Source organism: Oryx dammah, unplaced genomic scaffold, assembly GCF_014754425.2.
Source record: "Oryx dammah isolate SB20612 unplaced genomic scaffold, SCBI_Odam_1.1 HiC_scaffold_17, whole genome shotgun sequence".
Classification (NCBI taxonomy): domain Eukaryota; kingdom Metazoa; phylum Chordata; class Mammalia; order Artiodactyla; family Bovidae; genus Oryx; species Oryx dammah.
Genome location: NW_024070201.1, coordinates 16,675,116 through 16,692,548, shown reverse-complemented (window position 1 = coordinate 16,692,548; position 17,433 = coordinate 16,675,116). Strand labels below are relative to the sequence as shown.

At 38.8% G+C, this 17,433-nt stretch overlaps 1 protein-coding gene and 1 pseudogene across 1 annotated transcript in view; one reads left to right on the top strand and one right to left on the bottom strand.

Moving 5' to 3' along the window:
• The window catches only part of SLC35F2 (solute carrier family 35 member F2), a 63,891-nt gene that overhangs the window by 23,733 nt on the left and 22,725 nt on the right, over window positions 1-17,433 (top strand). The gene's annotated exons all lie outside the window — the stretch shown is intronic.
• On the bottom strand, window positions 2,368-2,914 carry LOC120876049 (annotated as a pseudogene).

Genomic DNA, 17,433 nt, shown 5'->3' with positions numbered 1-17,433 from the left:
TCTTTTACTTTCATGCCAGCTTTTCACTCTCCTCTTTTACTTTCATGAAGAGGCTCTTTAGTTCTTCACTTTCTGCCATAAGGGTTGTGTCATCTGCATATCTGAGGTTATTGATATTTCTCCCGGCAATCTTGACACAGCTTGTGCTTCATCCAGCCCGGCATTTTGCATGATGTACTCTGCATATAAGTAAAATAAACAGGGTGACAATATACAACCTTGATGTACTCCTTTCCCAATTTGGAACCAATCCTTTGTTACATGTCCAGTTCTGTTTCTTCTTGATCTGCATACAGATTTCTCAGGAGGCAGGTAAGGTGGTGCGTTATGCCTGTCTCTTGAAGAATTTTCTACAATTTCTTGTGATCCACACAGTCAAAGGCTTTAGTGTAGTCAATAAAGCCAAAGTAGATGTTTTTCTGAAATTCTCTTGCTTTTTCTATGACCCAGTGGATGTTGGCAATTTGATCTCTGGTTCCTCTGCCTTTTCTAAATCCAGCTTGAACATCTGGATGTTCTCAATTCAGGTACTGTTGAAGTCTAGCTTGGAGAATTTTGAGTATTACTTGGCTAGCGTGTGAAATGAGTGCAAATGTGTGGTAGTTTGAACATTCTTTGGTGTTGCCTTTCTTAGGGATTGGAATGAAAACTGACCTTTCCCAGTCCTGTGACCACTGCTGAGTTTTCCAGATTTGCTGTCATATTGAGTGCAGCACTTTAACAGCATCATTTTTTAGGATTTGAAGTGCCTCAGCTGGATTTCCATCACTTCCACTAGCTTTGTTTGTAGTGATGCTTCCTAAGGCCCACTTGACTTCATACTACAACCTATCTGGCAAGGCAAATACATACTAAATAGAATACTATATGAAACATTTTATTAGATCAGCAATCTAGGTTTTATAGATTTTATAAACCTGTTTTCATTACTTCTCTCCCCAGAATTTTATATTTTGAAACTTTAAAAAATTGTATTTGTTAAATAATAATGAATTTATTTTTTTTTCTCTTTCTTTTAACTAATCAGACACTAAAGCTTCTGATTAGTAACAGACAATGAGTATTCCCATATTTGGTTGGTATAATTATAACTGAAAGTAAGTAAATATGATATTTGGGTTTGTCTGAATAGTCTTATTGTGGGTAAATGTGAGGTTTCTGTTAGGCTTAAATTTATGGGAATGTTTAAATAAAAGTAGAGACTATTACCTGCTGTGATATACAGATCAACTGATAATTATCAGCTCATTTCTTTCATACTTCTCCACTTCATCCCTCCTGGATTATCCTAAAGTAAATCTCAAGCATCATATAATTTCATGCATAAACATTTCAGTATTAATCTCAACATGTAAGATAAGGACTTAGGAAACACAGTCATAGTACTATTATTCTACCTAAAAATTAACAATAATTCCTTACTATCATATAGCTGGTCTATGTTCAAGTTTCCCCAATTATAACTTAATTTTTAAAATAGTTTCTTTATATAAAGATTCACATAAGTACCATTCATTTTTAAAGATTGTTATATCTACATCTCTTTCTTCTATATGTTTCCTCTTCCTCTTGGCTCTTTTCTATTGTCTTTTTCTTTTTTTTGGCTCTTTTATTCTTGCAGTTTATTTATTTTTTTGGTTCTCAAAATTCATTCTTTATTTTGATATAAAAAATAAGCCCGTCAACTTGTAAAGAGTGTCACTTGTTTTCATATTGTTTATTGTTGTAGAGCAAACTTATAGAATAAGACTATCTGCTGCCAGCCTCAAGGATGTCACATATACTTTAGAAGAAAAGTCATTGTTACTTAGACCCAGACAAGTGTCAGTGTGGAGAAAGGAGTAACTAATCTGATTTTTTTCATACTTTCACTAAATCATAACTAGAAAAGCTAGTAGTTGGGATGTCAGATAATTATGCTAGAATTTGGTAGTGGTGGTAAAACCAGGTATCTGAACCCAGCTAAATTATAAAAACATGACCTTTTTTTGGCCATTCTTCCATTTCTGGAGTTCAAGAGCTGTGTTTGATACCCTGTAGGCTAACAATAAGCTTGAGTTATAATGTGTAGATTCCTTTTGATTATAGTTGCCAAAGAAATCTTTAAATTCTTGAGGGTTTGACTTCTCTTGGAAAGAAGTAAGTTAGGAGGCAGACGGCTGATCTGGATTTGCTTAAATGGAAAACATTTACACTAGGAGTCCAGCTGACAGGCTGTTGAAATCACCAGGCCTGTACTGGTCATCGAGTTCTGTCAGCTGATCGGGACACCATCTCCAGATCTTTAAGTGACATGTTTGAAGTTCTCATGGTAAAGTTGTGGCCTTGACTCTATTCGCTCTGGTTATCTTCTTTGATTTTTAATGCCTAGCATCCTTCAGCAGCTGTAGCAGCCACAGCTTGGTAAAATTTTGCCACAAAGCCTGGCTTACTGTCCTCCAGCTGCCTGACAAATTCATTGTGCTGTTGCTCAGCCCAACCTCAGAACCGTTTATCCTGAAGATGCAGCTGGCACTCAAAGATACAAGGTAGTGGGTTTGCTCCAGACACACTGAGCCGCTCCAGACTTTCAAGTACTGTCTTAGCTACCAGGTCCTGTTGGAAAGGTTCACACTGAGAACCCGACCAGCTGGCAAACCGGGGAAGGATACACTTTATCTCCTGGGAAATGATGTAAGACACGGGGGAGGGGAAGAGTTAGAAATGTCTGAGACAGAGGATAAGGGAGAAGGGAAGGGGAGCGGCATCGAAGAGGAAGATGATTCCAGGGGCGCCCTCCCCTTTCCTCTCACAGGGTACCTGGAGACCATCACAAGACTGCTTGGACTCCGACTATTGCGCTTCTGTTTTCTGAAAACTTATAAGAAAGGCCAGTCAGGCAACCCAAGCATGTCTGGTCTCTTGCAGTTTATTTTTAAAGAAACAGTTCATATGTGCTAGAGAGTTTTCCATGCTCTGGGTTTTTTGCTGACTGTATCTGGTGGGTTTACAGTATTTCCTTCTCAGAATAATGTTTTTAAATGCAAAAAATAAAATACATAGGATTATAGAGGAAACCGATTCTATTTAGGTATTAAATTATTAAAAACACAATATGATGTTAATATATGTGCTTTCTTTTTTAAAAAAAATGTTAAAGATCTCACAGTGGGTCTTTAACTACCATCATTTTGGAGTAGTAATGATGTTTTGAAATTCCAGCCCACAGTTGTCATATGGTATGAAAATATCTGTAAAATCTTTGGCAGCAAGGTTACAGGCACCGCTAATAGTAATACCTCTATAATTTGTTACCTATGTTTGCAATTGAAGGAAATTTAAAGTACAGTTTTTTTTTTTAATTTTTATTTATTTATTTATTTTTTTATTTTACTTTACAATTCTGTATTGGTTTTGCCATACATTGACATGAATCCACCACGGGTGTACATGCGTTCCCAAACATGAACCCCCCTCCCAGCCCCCTCCCCACAACATCTCTCTGGGTCATCCCCGTGTACCAGCCCCAAGCGTGCCGTATCCTGCATCGGACATAGACTGGCAATTCGATTCTTGCATGATATTATACATGTTTCAATGCCATTCTCCCAGATCATCTCACCCTCTCCCTCTCTCTCTGAGTCCAAAAGTCCGCTATACACATCTGTGTCTTTTTTGCTGTCCTGCATACAGGGTCATCATTGCCATCTTTCTAAATTCCATATATATGTGTTAGTATGCTGTATTGGTGTTTTTCTTTCTGGCTTACTTCACTCTGTATAATCGGCTCCATAAAGTACAGTTTAATGTTACTGAAGATCAGGATGTATTTTTTAGCCATCTAAGTTCATGTATTTCCCAGAATATTTTCATGGGCCTGATCCATGGACCCCTATTAAAAACTTTGTGGTTCTACAGTTTTGGCAAGACAATTTTGTAGATATTTTGTACTGTCTTCAGAAAGTGCCTAATGTTTCCATGTCTTTTTTTTTCTGTAATGTTAGGAGCTATGAAGTTTTATTGCCTAGATTCATTATTTTATTAGGAGTTGTAAAATTATATTCTCTTTCTGTCATTCCATGTTTATTTATTATATATGTATTTCTACAAAGATGAACTTCCTGTCATCAACTCATTACCCTGAGGTATAATTTGTATAGGAAGGGCAGGATAAATGTTTGCTTCTTTCCCTCTATTTACCAGTTTTCAAAATAATGAATCGGTTCCCTGCATGTGTGTGTACTAAGTCGCTTCAGTTGTGTCCAGCTCTTTATGACTCTATGGACTAGCCTGTCAGGCTCCTCTGTCCATGGAATTCTCCAGGCAAGAATACCAGAGTGGGTTGCAATGCCCTTCTTCAGGGGATCTTCCCAACCCAGGGACTGAACCTGAGTTTCCTGCATTGCAGGTGGATTCTTTAGCCACTGAGCCACCTGGGAAGCCCAGATTGGTTCCCTAGCATCCACTGAAGATGGTCAATTGTAGGCAGATAGGTTGGGGGTTTCCCAGAGAAAGAGAACCAGGAATGATTTTTGTTTTTTTTCTTAATAACAATAATTTTATTTATTTATTTTTGGTTGTGCTGTGTCTTTGCTGCTGCACCCTCAGGCTTTCTCTATTTGCGAGAGCCGGGCCTACTCTTGGTTGCGGTGCACAGGCTTCTCATTGCAGTGAAGTCTCTTGTTGCAGAGCACAGGCTCTACCTGTGCAGGCTTCAGTAGTTGAAGCTCACGGGCCCAGTAGTTGTGGTGCACAGGCTTAGTTGCCCTGTGGCATGTGGAATTTTCCCAGACCATGGATCTAACCTGTGTCCCTGCATTGGCAGGCAGATTCTTTACCACTGCACCATAAGGAAAGCCCTGCTTCAAGGATTCAGACATACTAGAGGTATTTCAATCCAGTGTAGTTGCTCTTACTGATGCCTAGATAGTCTTTTTGTCATGATTTCACTAAAGTTTCTTGCCATTTGGTGTGACTGGGGTTCCAGTCGTTTTCCTGCACCAGAAATCAATACATTAATATATTTTCTTACTTGTTTTATTCCACAATATGCATACAGTTTCAAAATAATATTTACACCACCTCTCAAGGTGTTTAAGGCATTTTGCAGTTCTTATTGTTCCTATAGTGTATTCTATTAAGAATTTACTATCAAATTAGTGTATCTTTTAAAAGTTTATTTCTAATTGAAGGATAATTGCTTTACAACATTGTGTTGGTTTCTGTCATACATCAGCATGAATCAACCATAGGTATACATTTGTCCCCTCCCTCTTGAAACTCCCTCCTACCTTGCACTCCAACCCACCATTCTGAGTTGTCACAAATTAGTATGTTTTAAAGTCATTTGAAATAATTCCTATTGGGTTTTGTCACCAACTTAAGACCTTCTTTTAAGTTCATTTAACATTTTGTTTTTAATTTTATATGTAGCTTATTTTAAAATTAAAATTTTGTTTTATAGTTATGTGAAATGGTTCCTAAGACAAATCTATAAACCAAGGCATATTCAGACATAATATATCTCTTACTTTTTCTCTCTTCTGACTTATAGGTAGCTTTAAAAGCAGTTACCTGTTTTCACTTAAAAATATTAACAAATATAGGTAAATGTTTGCATTCCATACCCATTTTCCTCCACACTTATTTTTTAGTATATCTTGGCAGTCATTTTATAGAGTGTACAGAGATATTTGCTTTGCTTTTTATAGCTACGTAGTACTCTTTTGTATTTATTAATCTAGTTCCCTGAGGTAGGAAGGCAGTGGGACATAACCTTTAAAAGAATGATAGCCATTGAGGACAGGTCATAAACTGGTTAGAACCAACTAGGTCTAAGCTGGCAGATGATTGACTTCCACTAGACCTGAAGACTCAGTATACACTCATTGTAGTAGATCAGCTAAATGACATGACCGTTCTGAGACTGGACCGTAAAAGACTGAAAAGTGGGCAGTGGCCCAATTCCTGGAAATCCTCATCCCTTCCCCAAAATAGTTGGAATAATCTTCCCACTGATTAGCCTATGAGATTACCCACCCCTATAAAAACCAACAACCCTGTACCCTGGTGCTTCTCATCTTCTGAGGTGGCCCATACTCTGTCTGTGGGATGTTTTGCCCTGAGTAAACCTTCTTTCACTTTACCGTGGTTAGTGTTTGAATTCTTTCCTATGCGAAGCCAAGAACCCACGCTTGGCAGCCATTCCGGATACTCACTTGAGATCTAGGATGTGACCATCCTCTCAGACCCACTTTCTTTCCTGAAACACTATTGTGAGACATATACAATTTTCTCTTTAGACTTTATAAATAATGCTGCAGTGAATAGCCTGTATATATTTTGTATTTTTCCCAGATTAACTTTGGGGTATTTTCCTAGAAATAAAATTGCTAGAAATTGTACCTCTCCACACCATAAATAATGTATCATTTTTGCATTCTTGCCAGAAAGTGTCCGAAATGCTGTTAAGCTTTTTGAAGTGTCAAAAACAGCTCCTAAATAGCTCATGCATTGCTGCCACCAGTTCCGTGGATTCAGAGTTGAGAGAGCTCAGAATTGGAAGGACTATGTAGAGCCTTGGACTGGAACAGCGGACTGGTTCAAACTGGGAAAGGAGTACGTCAAGACTGTATATTGTCACCCTGCTTATTTAACTTATATGTGAGAGAGTCAATTCCTAGGCAGGTTAATAAGAAATCTGGTGGTCCCCAAGGAGAGAGGGGTCTGGGGTTCTCAAGGAGGAGGAAAGGACAAACTTTTTCCCCTCTACATTTCTTAGGATTATATAACAATAATGTATCCTGCTTGAGGACAGTTTCTGGAAAAAACCTTCTGGCTAATCCTGTAATCTTAAAATGTAAATTATGGGAGTGGGTCTAGTAAGGTCTTTATAACCTCCAGACGTTCTTTTGACTCTTTGTAATAAGTAAAAAGTATATAACTCCATTGCTAACACTAATTAGGGGGCACTCTTTCTGCCCCCTTCTGATGTCTATGTCAGAAGTTTTCTCTGTCTTTTTTATACTTTAATAAAACTTTTTTACACAAAAGCTCTGTGTGATCAAGCTTCCTCTCTGGTCCCGGAATGAAGTCTTCTCCTGTGGTTCAGCAATGACCTTTCATATGCAGCATACATCATGCAGAATGCCAGGCTGGATGAATCACAAGCTGGAATCAAGACTGCCAGAAGAAGTAGCACTAACATCAGATATGCAGATGACACCACCCTTATGGCAGAAAGCAAAGAGGAACTAAAGAGCTTCTTGATGAAGGTGAAAAAGGAGAATAAAAAGCTGTCTTAAAACTCTACATTCAAAAACCTAAGATCTAGGCATCCAGTCCCATCACTTCATGGCAAATAGATGGGGAAACAATGGAACAATGAAAGACTTAATTTTCTTGGGCTTCAAAATCACTGCAGACGGTGACTGCAGCCATGAAATTAAAAGTCACTTGCTCCTTAGAAGAAAAGCTATGACAAACCTAGACAGCATATTAAAAAACAGAGACATTACTTTGCCAACAAAGGTCTGTCTAGTCAAAGCCATGGCTTTAGCAGCAGTCAGGTATGGATGTGAGAGTTTGACCGTAAAGAAGGCTGAGTGCCGAAGAACTGATGCTTTTGAACTGTGGTGTTGGAGAAGACTCTTGAGAGTCCCTGGGACTGCAAGGAAATCAATCCAGTCAATCCTAAGGGAAATCAATCCTGAACATTCATTGGAAGGACTGATGCTGAAGCTGAAGCTCCAGATGCAAAGAGCTGACTCATTGAAAAAGACCCTGATGCTGGAAAAAATAGAAAGCAGGAGGAGAAGGGGATGACAAAGGATGAGATGGTTGGATGCCTTCACCAACTCAATGGACATGAGTTTGAGCAAGCTCCAGGATTTGGTGATGGACAGGGAAGCCTGAGTGCTGCAATCTGTGGGGTAGCAAAGAGTCAGATACGAATGAGCAACTGAACAACAACTGTAGAGGCTTACAACTCAAAATGTGGTCCAGGGCCAAGCATCATAGGCATCCTCTGAGAGTGTTTGAAATGCAGAATCTCAGACGTCTCTCCAAATCTACTAAATCAGAGCATATAATTTAACAAGATTCTCAGGTGATTCGTACCAGGCTTCCCCTGTGGCTCAGACAGTAAAGAGTCTGTCTGCAATGTGGGAGGCCAGGGTTTGATCCACGTGCCGGGAACATCCCCTGGAGAAGGAAATGGCCACCCAACTCCAGTATTCTTGCCTGAAGAATCCCCATGGATAGAGGAGCTTGGCAGGCTACAGTCCATGAGATTGCATAGAGTCAGACATGACTAAGTGACTAACAGTTCAAGATTTGAGAAGCTTTGGTCTAGAGTTGTGCTTTTTAGTATTCATAACCACCAGCTGCATGGGGCTATTTAAATTAAAATGAATTTCAATGAAATAAAGTAAAAAAATTCAGTTCCTCATTTACCCTACTAGCCACATTTCAAGTGCTCAATAGCCACTTTTAAACATTTACATTATTAGTAGCTTCTGTTGCACAATGCTTGTCTGTGGCTACACTTCAGTGTGGTAGCCTCTAGTCACACATGGCTATTTTAATTTAAATCACAATTACCTAACATTAAAATTTACATTCACAGTAGCCATATTTCAAGTGTTTAACTGCTACATGTGGCTGAAGGCTACTATATTGGGTGTTGGTTATACAGAACATTTCTATCATCACAAAAAGTTCTGTTATACAGCTCTGGTCAGGAGGTTTCCAGAAGTCTGGGTGAGCCAGAAGAAAGAAGGAAAGAAGATTCATTGAGTGTCTAAGGTTGCAGATACTTTTATATAGGTTACATCAATTAATCCTTAAACCCATATAGGTGGTATTACACCCATTAAAAAGAAGAAGGAAAGTTTTGAGAGACTAACTTATTCAACTTCATAATACTGAGAGAAAATCTAAAGTTTTTTCCACTATGTTCAGAGGAGTCCTCCTTTCCTGAAAGCTCTATCTGGGGTGCAATCTCTACCAGCCCTTTACAAAACAAAACCAAACATAACAAAACCCATTGTTTCTCACTTGCTTGCACCCATTTTTCTATTGTTTCATGTTTCAGATTTAAATCCAGGCCCCAGTTTTATCTAACTGAGCTCATATTCCTTTTACTGTAACATTCCTTGAGTTCACTTCAAAGGGTTTCTTATCTACAGTCTTTGTCTACCTTGCTTTTTAACATTACGGCATCTCAACAGTTAATTGCATGTTTTTTCATTAATTTAGTAAACATTACTGAGCATCTCCTGTAAGTGAGACATAATCCAGTGGGGGGAAAAAAATTACCTTTCCTTATTTGTCTTCCATTTAGGGTAATTATCTATCTATCTATACACACACACACACACACACACACACACACACACACGCCCCTTTCTATTCTTTGAAATTTGGCTTGCTTGGCTACTTTGAATATGCCTTTATTACATCAGAATGTTGGTTCCTCAAAACTGCTAGCTACTTATGCTTATTATAATTGGATGGCTAAATTTCTGAATCATAAAAATGTAGATATGGAAAGAATATAACAGGTCATCTAGGCTGCTACAATGTAAAGAAAATCTATCATTTATTTTTTAGCTTCCTTCCAGTCTAATTTAAAATACTAATGTACACTGGATATTCTATGTGCTAAATGTGAGGATTTATTCTTTTCAGATTTGTAATAAGATTTTTTATAGAAGTGCTCAAGTTATTATTCTATCCCAGGTATTTACAGATGGCAGGTATGATAGTTTTAAAAATCTCCCCAAGAAGATGGCTCCATAGAAGTCTTTAAGCTTTAATTCTAAATCCTGCCTTTAGCTGATAATGAGCAACCTAGCAGCATGGATCTGAGACATAACATTGTGTTTCTATAATGTCCCTGTTCTCCGGGAGCTTAGAGTCTTGGAAGAAGAACCACAAGCAGCATGGTGGGTGCTAGGATAGAGGCATGTGGGTATTTTTTTCAAGGCACACAGCAAGAGTGTCTTTAGAGAAGGCCGCCTGGGACCATGAAATACATGGGCCTTTAAAGTTCTAAATTCTTTGTGTATAACACATATTGGGGGGCTTCCCTGGTGGCTCAGAAGGTAAAGAATCTGCCTGTAATGCAGGAAACGTGGGTTTGATTCCTGGGTCCAGAAGATCCCCCAGAGAAGGGAATGGCTACCCACTCTAGTATTCTCACCTGGAGAATTCCATGGACATAGGAGCCTGGTGGCCTGTAGTCCATGCGGTTGCAAAGAGTCAGATGCCACTGAACAACTAATACACACACAAGCAAATAGTACACATATTAGGCACCCAAGAAACTTTAGTAAGTTCTTGACTAAAGAGTTTACTGACTGAATAAATGAATAAGAGAAATTATAGTTTCATTGGAAAGCATATGCATAAGTATGAGTTTTCTAATGGACGGGATATTAAAATACATACTTCAGGTTTTCTAGAGGAAAGAAAGGAGGAAATAAAATGGCTTGTAATCTTTTCTTCCTTTATTCCTTAAATTGTTAAATTTGTACAATATATCCAATGAGTAATGTGGTCAGAATGAGTAATGTGGTTAGTTTCATTTCTACCAGGTTCACCACCCCTACCCCTGATGACCATGACTTATTTATTCTGCTTCATGCTGTGTGGCCCAGCTCTCACAGCATGAAGCTGCCTTGGGAAACATGTCTTGGAGCTGGATCATATCCTGTCATTGAAGTTCACTTCAGTAGAGGTTCCGTTTGAAAAATAGTGACAGGATATGTCCCATGGTTAGATGCACGTTACTTCTGGCAACTTCCCTTAAAGAGGACAGGCTTTATTATGGTATAGAGAGAGTCCCTGTGTTTAACTCAGAATTCATATGGACTAGGAATTTGTGAAGTTCAAATGCTTACATATGAAGCCATAAGTAACAAAAGTTGTTTTGTGGCCTTAGGTATCTCTCTGTACATGTCTGAGTCGTTTCCTCTTCTTTCTCCCTTGTGCGGCCTCCAACCCCTTCAGCTCCTCTTTCTGTCTCTCTTTCTCACTTTTGTTCTTGCTCTCTTCCTCTTCCATTATGGATGAGGTCATTATGATTTGGAGCCAAGAGAAGTGCACTGTTGTAACTTTAATCTCTATACTCAATTTATGACTCTCTTTTTATTTTTTAGAAGATAGGTATACTTTATAGTGGGAGGATAACTTTCTTAAGTGTGCTATTTTAGAATGTAAATGGATCTCACCTGGTTGGCTTAGATGGTAAAGAATCTGCCTGCAATGCAGGAGACCGGAATAAAATTCCTGGGTCCAGAAGATCCCCTTGAGAAGGGAATGGCAACCCACTACAGTATTCTTGCCTGAGAAATCCCATGGACAGTGGAGCCTGCCTACAGTCCATGGGGTTGAATGAGAATCAGACACAACCGAGTGACTAACACTTGAATGTCCTCCTTATTGCAAACATCAGACTTGAAGAAACTAGGGAAAATCACTAGGCCATTCAGGCATGACCTAAATCAAATCCCTTATGATTATACAGGGGTAGTGACACATAGGTTCAAGGGATTAGATCTTATACACAGAGTGCCTGAAGAACTATGAACAGAGGTTTGTAACACTGTACAGGAGGCAGTGATCAAGACCATCCCCAAGAAAAAGAAATGCAAAAAGGCAAAATGGTTGTCTGAGGAGGCCTTACAAATAGCTGAAACAGAAGAGAAGAGAAAGGGAAAGGAGAAAAGGAAACATATACCCATCTGAATGCAGAGTTCCATACAATAGTAAGGAGAGATAAGAAAGCCTTCTTAAGTGAACAATTCTAAGAAATAGAGGAAAACAATAGAATGGGAAAGACTAGCGGTCTCCTCAAGAAAATTAGACATGCCAAGGGAACATTTCATGCAAAAATAGACACAATAAAGGACAATAAATAAATAGCATAAACCTAACAGAAGCAGAAGATATTGAGAAGAGGTGGCAAGAATACACAGAAGAACTATGGAAAAAAGACTTTAATGACCCGGATAACCATGATGGTGTAATCCCTCACCTAGAGCCAGACATCCTAGAGTGTGAAATCAAATGGGCCTTAGGAAGTATTACTATGAACAAAGCTAGTGGAAGTGATGGAATTTCAGTTGCGCTGTTTAAAATCCTTAAAGATGATGCTGTGAAAGTGCTGCACTCAATATGCCAACAAATTTGGAAAACTCAGCAGTAACCATAGGACTGGAAAAGGTCAGTTTTCATTCCAATCCCAATGAAAGGCAATGCCAAAGAACATTCACACTACCTCACAATTGCACTCATCTCACATGCTAGCAAGGTCATGCTTAAAATCCTTCAAACTAGACTTCAACAGTACATGAAATGAGAACTTCCAGATATTCATGCTGGATTTAGAAAAGGCAGAGGAACCAATGATTAAATTGCCAACGTTTGCTGGATTGTAGAAAAAGCAAGGGAATTCCAGAAAAACATGTGCTTCATTGACTGCACTAAAGCCTTTGACTTTGTGGATCACAACAAACTGTGAAAAATTCTTCAAGAGATGGGAATACTAGACCATATTACCAGCCTCCCGAGAAAACTGTATGCCCGTCAAGATGCAACAGTTAGAACTGATATGGAACAATGGACTAGTTCAAAATTGGGAAAGGAGTGCACCAAGGCTATATATTGTTGCCCTGTTTATTTAACTTCTATGCAGGGTACATCATGTGAAATGCCAGCCTGGAAGAATCACAACCCGGAATCAAGATTGCTGGGAGAAATAGCAATAACCTCAGATATGCAGATGACACCACCCTTATGGCAGAAAGCAAAGAGGAACTAAAGAGCTTCTTGATGAAAATGAAAGAGGAGAGTGAAAAGCTGGCTTACAACTCAGCTTTCAAAAATCTAAGATCATGGCATCTGGTCCCATCACTTCATGGCAAATGGATGGGGAAACATTAGAAACAGTGACAGACTTTATTTTCTTGGGCTCCCCAACCCCTGCAGATGGTGACGGCAGCCATGAAATTAAGACACTTCCTCCTTGGAAGAAAAGCTGTGACAAACCTAGGCAGCATATTAAAAAACAGAGACATTACTTTGTCAACAAAGGTCTGTCTAGTCAAAGCTATGGTTTTTCCAGTAGTCGTGTACGGATGTGAGAGTTGGACCATGAAGAAGGCTGAGCACCAAAGAACTGATGCTTTTGAACTGTGGTGTTGAAGAAGACTCTTGAGAGTCCCTTGGACTGCAAGGAGATCAAACCAGTCAATCCTAAAGGAAATCAGCCCTGAATAATTCATTGGAAGGACTGATGCTGAAGCTGAAGCTCCAATACTTTGGTCACCTGATGTGAAGAGCCAACTCATTGGAAAAGTGCCTGATGCTGGGAACGATAGAGGCAGGAGAAGAAGGGGGCCACAGTGGATGAGATGATTGGATGGCATCACTGACTCAATGGATGTGAGTTTGAGCCAGCTCTGAGAGATTGTGAAGGCCAGGGAAACCTAGTGTGTTGCAGTCCATGGAGTTGTAAAGAGTCGACACTACTGAGTGACTGAACAACAAGAATATAAATTTGGGCTTATTAGAGGAATTTTCATTCATGAACAGGGCTTAGTTCCACATTTCTTATTCTCACGTTTCAAATTTATAGTTGTTTTTGAGCCCATTATGGTAGGCAAAAAATGTTCTGAATTAAAAAAAATTTTCAGCTCCTTTATTAACTTTTTGGTGAATTTTGGACATCCAGTGTCCTCCTGACATATGGGAAGGGGTAGCAGAGAAATCGGTTTCTCTGGTAGCAAAGAAATTGGGCTAGATCCTTTCTTTCCTGACCGTAAAGTGAAGTGCATGGATGCTTTGAAGATGGTGGCTTCTAATGTAAGGTCTGTTATAAAATCATGGAGAAGTGAAGGAGGGTGGGAAAAGGGGTGTGGGGATAGGTGAGTGAGGATGAAGAGGCACAGGAGTAAGAAGATAGCAGCTATGAGAGATGACCTCACTTCCTATCCTAAGTGTTCTCCAGTGGGCACAGCAGATGCTTAATGGTTAGAGAACTTGCATACAATTGGCTCCTATGTTTTCTTAGGCGATATACTCAGCTCTTCTGGCCAGTTTCCTCATTTAAAAAAAAAAAATGGAGATTAACAACAAAGTCCAGCAAGTCTGAGACTTTGTTCCATGGAACAGAGAAAGAGAAGTTTAAAGAAAGGAAGCGTTCATTAAACAATGAAATACAAGACAATTGGAACCATTTCCTTGCCAGGTACCCTTCCTCACATATTCCAGAGGGAAGTGTGTGGCTGGGAACAATGACAGTGAATGCACTTTTTCATTCTTTGGCTTTGGCCTATACACTTGTAGGTTCCCAGTTCATCATACGGGACCAAGCGGTGAATTTCTTTTGCTTAGGATAGGACAGCATAATTTCCAGAATCAATGCAAACTTGTCTCCTTCGGAAAGAAATGAGCGCAAGAGAGAGGTAGCAACCCGCAGATCCAGTTAGCCTCATCAGCCTGTGACGAGAAGAGCAGCCCTAGAAAGAATACTACTCTGTGAGAGCAAGTCCTGAAACTTTTGCTCACCTGGTTGAAAAATTCCTACAGTAGCCTAGTAAAATGTCTTTGCATCTGAACAGTTCTTGAAACCATTTCTGCCTCTTGAAGGGTGAAATTTGCCTCATTTTCTTCCTTTTGAAAGTAACAGAGTAGGCTACATGGAGTAATATAACCCTTTCAAGAGAATTTTAGCAAAATAAGTAAAGCTGAAGACACGTTCTAAAACCAGTTATTCTATTAAATATATCTCTAAAGCAAATGATTCCTTTAAACTTCATGACATAAATAGAAACTTATTATATTTGTAGGGTACTATGAGTTCACTGCTTTCAGAAGATGTCTAGGTGGTACCCATCAGGCCATCCTGAGTGCTGAGGAGATTATACAGTACACAGTAGTAACTCATTTGCACAAATTTTATAAAACCTAGGAAAACTCTTAGATATGCATGTTGGGAAACGTACATATGAATATTTATAGAGGCATTGTTTATAAAAGCAAAAAAATTTGGAATACAACCTAATAATCAATAAAAGAATGGGTACAGGCGTGTGATATAATCACATAATGGAGTGCTATACAGTAGTGGAAAGGAATAAACTAGAACTAATGTTTCATTATCAATGATACAATGTTGATCAAAACAGCAGGTTGCAAAAGTATACATATAGTGTGATGCTGTTTATATAAAAATTTAAAACAGTCAAAATAATTGTTTATATTGCATAGGGATACTTACATAAATATGAAAATATATGGAAAGGCATGAGATGTTAAATTCCAAGTTCTAGAAAGTACTTATCTCAGGAGAGCTAAGATATTGGGGAGAACACAAGAGAGAATGTTGATGTCATCAGTATTTTACATCTTAAGCTGCCTGGTAGATACACAAGTACATGTTGATTATGTTTTGTCCTTTGTTATATTTTAATATTCTATAAGAAATTTCAAAACTTAAAAATTAAACTGTGATGGGACTGCCCTGTTGATCCAGTGGCTAAGATGCCACACTCCCACGCTCCCAATGCAAGGGGCCAGGTTCAATCCCTGGTCAGGGAATTAGATCCCACATGCCACAGCTGAAAGTTTGCATGCCAAGACTAAAAAATCCAGGATGCTGCACCTAAGACGCAGTGCAGCCAAATGAATAAATAAATGTTGAAAAAAAAAAAAACAACTTCTACATCTTCTGATTAACAGGCAGAATGTTGACTCTATAGTGTAGAGATTGGGTTTGTGGAGAGTAAAGAAGAAAGAAGAGTTAGGGGAAATTTGCTGCCGTTCAAACTGTAGAGTACTTTTTGCTTGAAATACCACTTACTCTTGCTTCCAATATTTTTTGCTTGTTCTCTCCCTGCATCTTTCTGGCCATGCCTTTTCATCTGCATCTCTAATTCCTCTTCCTCCTCTGCCTACTAAATGTTGCTGTTTCCCTGGGTGTTTCTTTTTTACCCTCTTTTCTTTTCAATTTTTAGGTATATATTTTAGTGATCTCATTTATATCCCAACTTCAATTACCACTTTTCTGATCATGATTCCCAAATTTATTTCTCCAATCCAATCTTTTTTATCCCAACTCCAAATTGTCTACTGGATATTTCTTCTTGACTATCTCATAATTTAAACAAAATCCAGCATGTCCAAAATGGAGTTATTCTCTTTTCTAAATGTGCCTTTTCCTTTTGCCTTTGGGATCTTGATTAACCACATTGTTATCTACCACATGTCTGATTCAGAAAACTGCGTATTATATTAGACAGACCTGTCTCTGACAAATTTCCTCTTTAATTGGCTTCCATGGCAGGAATTAAGAGTAAGGTTTTGGTGCTATGTGTTATGACATATAGGGACCCAGGCATGCCCAATTTCTGCCTTGCTAGTCACTTTTTTCCCTTCTGTGTAGAAGATTTCGATGAGCTTGCCACCAGCAGATAAGATACCAGCTTTAGAGCTTACTTTAGATCTTTTCTTGATCTCACTTTTATTGACTTTTCCATCATCTGCTGCTGCTGTTTTTCTCTCCTATACTCTGAGCTACAGCTGTACTAACTACTAACTCACTTGAAAGCCTTGAATGTGCTATATTGTTCTGGAGCCCTGTGCCTTGGTACTTGCTATTCCTTCTGCTTGAGTTATCTTTCCTTACTGTGCCTGTCTAGTGAATTCATGAAGTTTTTGTAACTAGCTTATTTTTGTACTCATCTGCCTGTGCCCTAGTTACTAGTTTATATGCCTGCTTATCCCCAGTGGTCTCTGAGCCTTTGAGGCACAGAAAGTGCCTTCAGTTTTTGTATTCTCTGGCCTGGCATATGGTAGATGCTCTATAATTAGGATTGTCTCACCCAGCAAGCTTCCCCTTTTTCTTTTTGCCTGTGTTGGGATTGTTTGAGGTTAATTGCAAATTACTGAAACAAATATTCCAACAACAACAACAAACCCCAAAATATAAACTCTTAGAACAGATATTCTGTACCTTCCATAGTATTGGTATTTTCTATTTTGCTAAGAGCAATTCTTGAAGAAAGTATTTATGTAGAGAACATTTAAATAAAAGTTCCAGTATCCTGGTCCCTGAAACTTCCAGGAACTATATGTATCTCCCAGAGTTTGCTCATACTAATGTCCATTGAGTTGATGATGCCATTCAACCATCTCATCCTCTGTTGGGCCTTCAACTTCTACCCTCAATCTTTCCCAGCATCAAGGCCTTTTTCAGTGAGTCAGCTCTTTACATCAGGTGGCCAAAGTTTCAGCAGCAATCTTTTCAATGAATATTCAGGGTTAATTACTTTAGGATTGACTGGTTTGATTTCCTTTTTGTCCAAGGGACTCTTAAGAGTCTTCTCCAGCACAACAGTTTGAAAGCATAAGTTCTTCTGCACTCAGACATCTTTATGGTCTGACTCA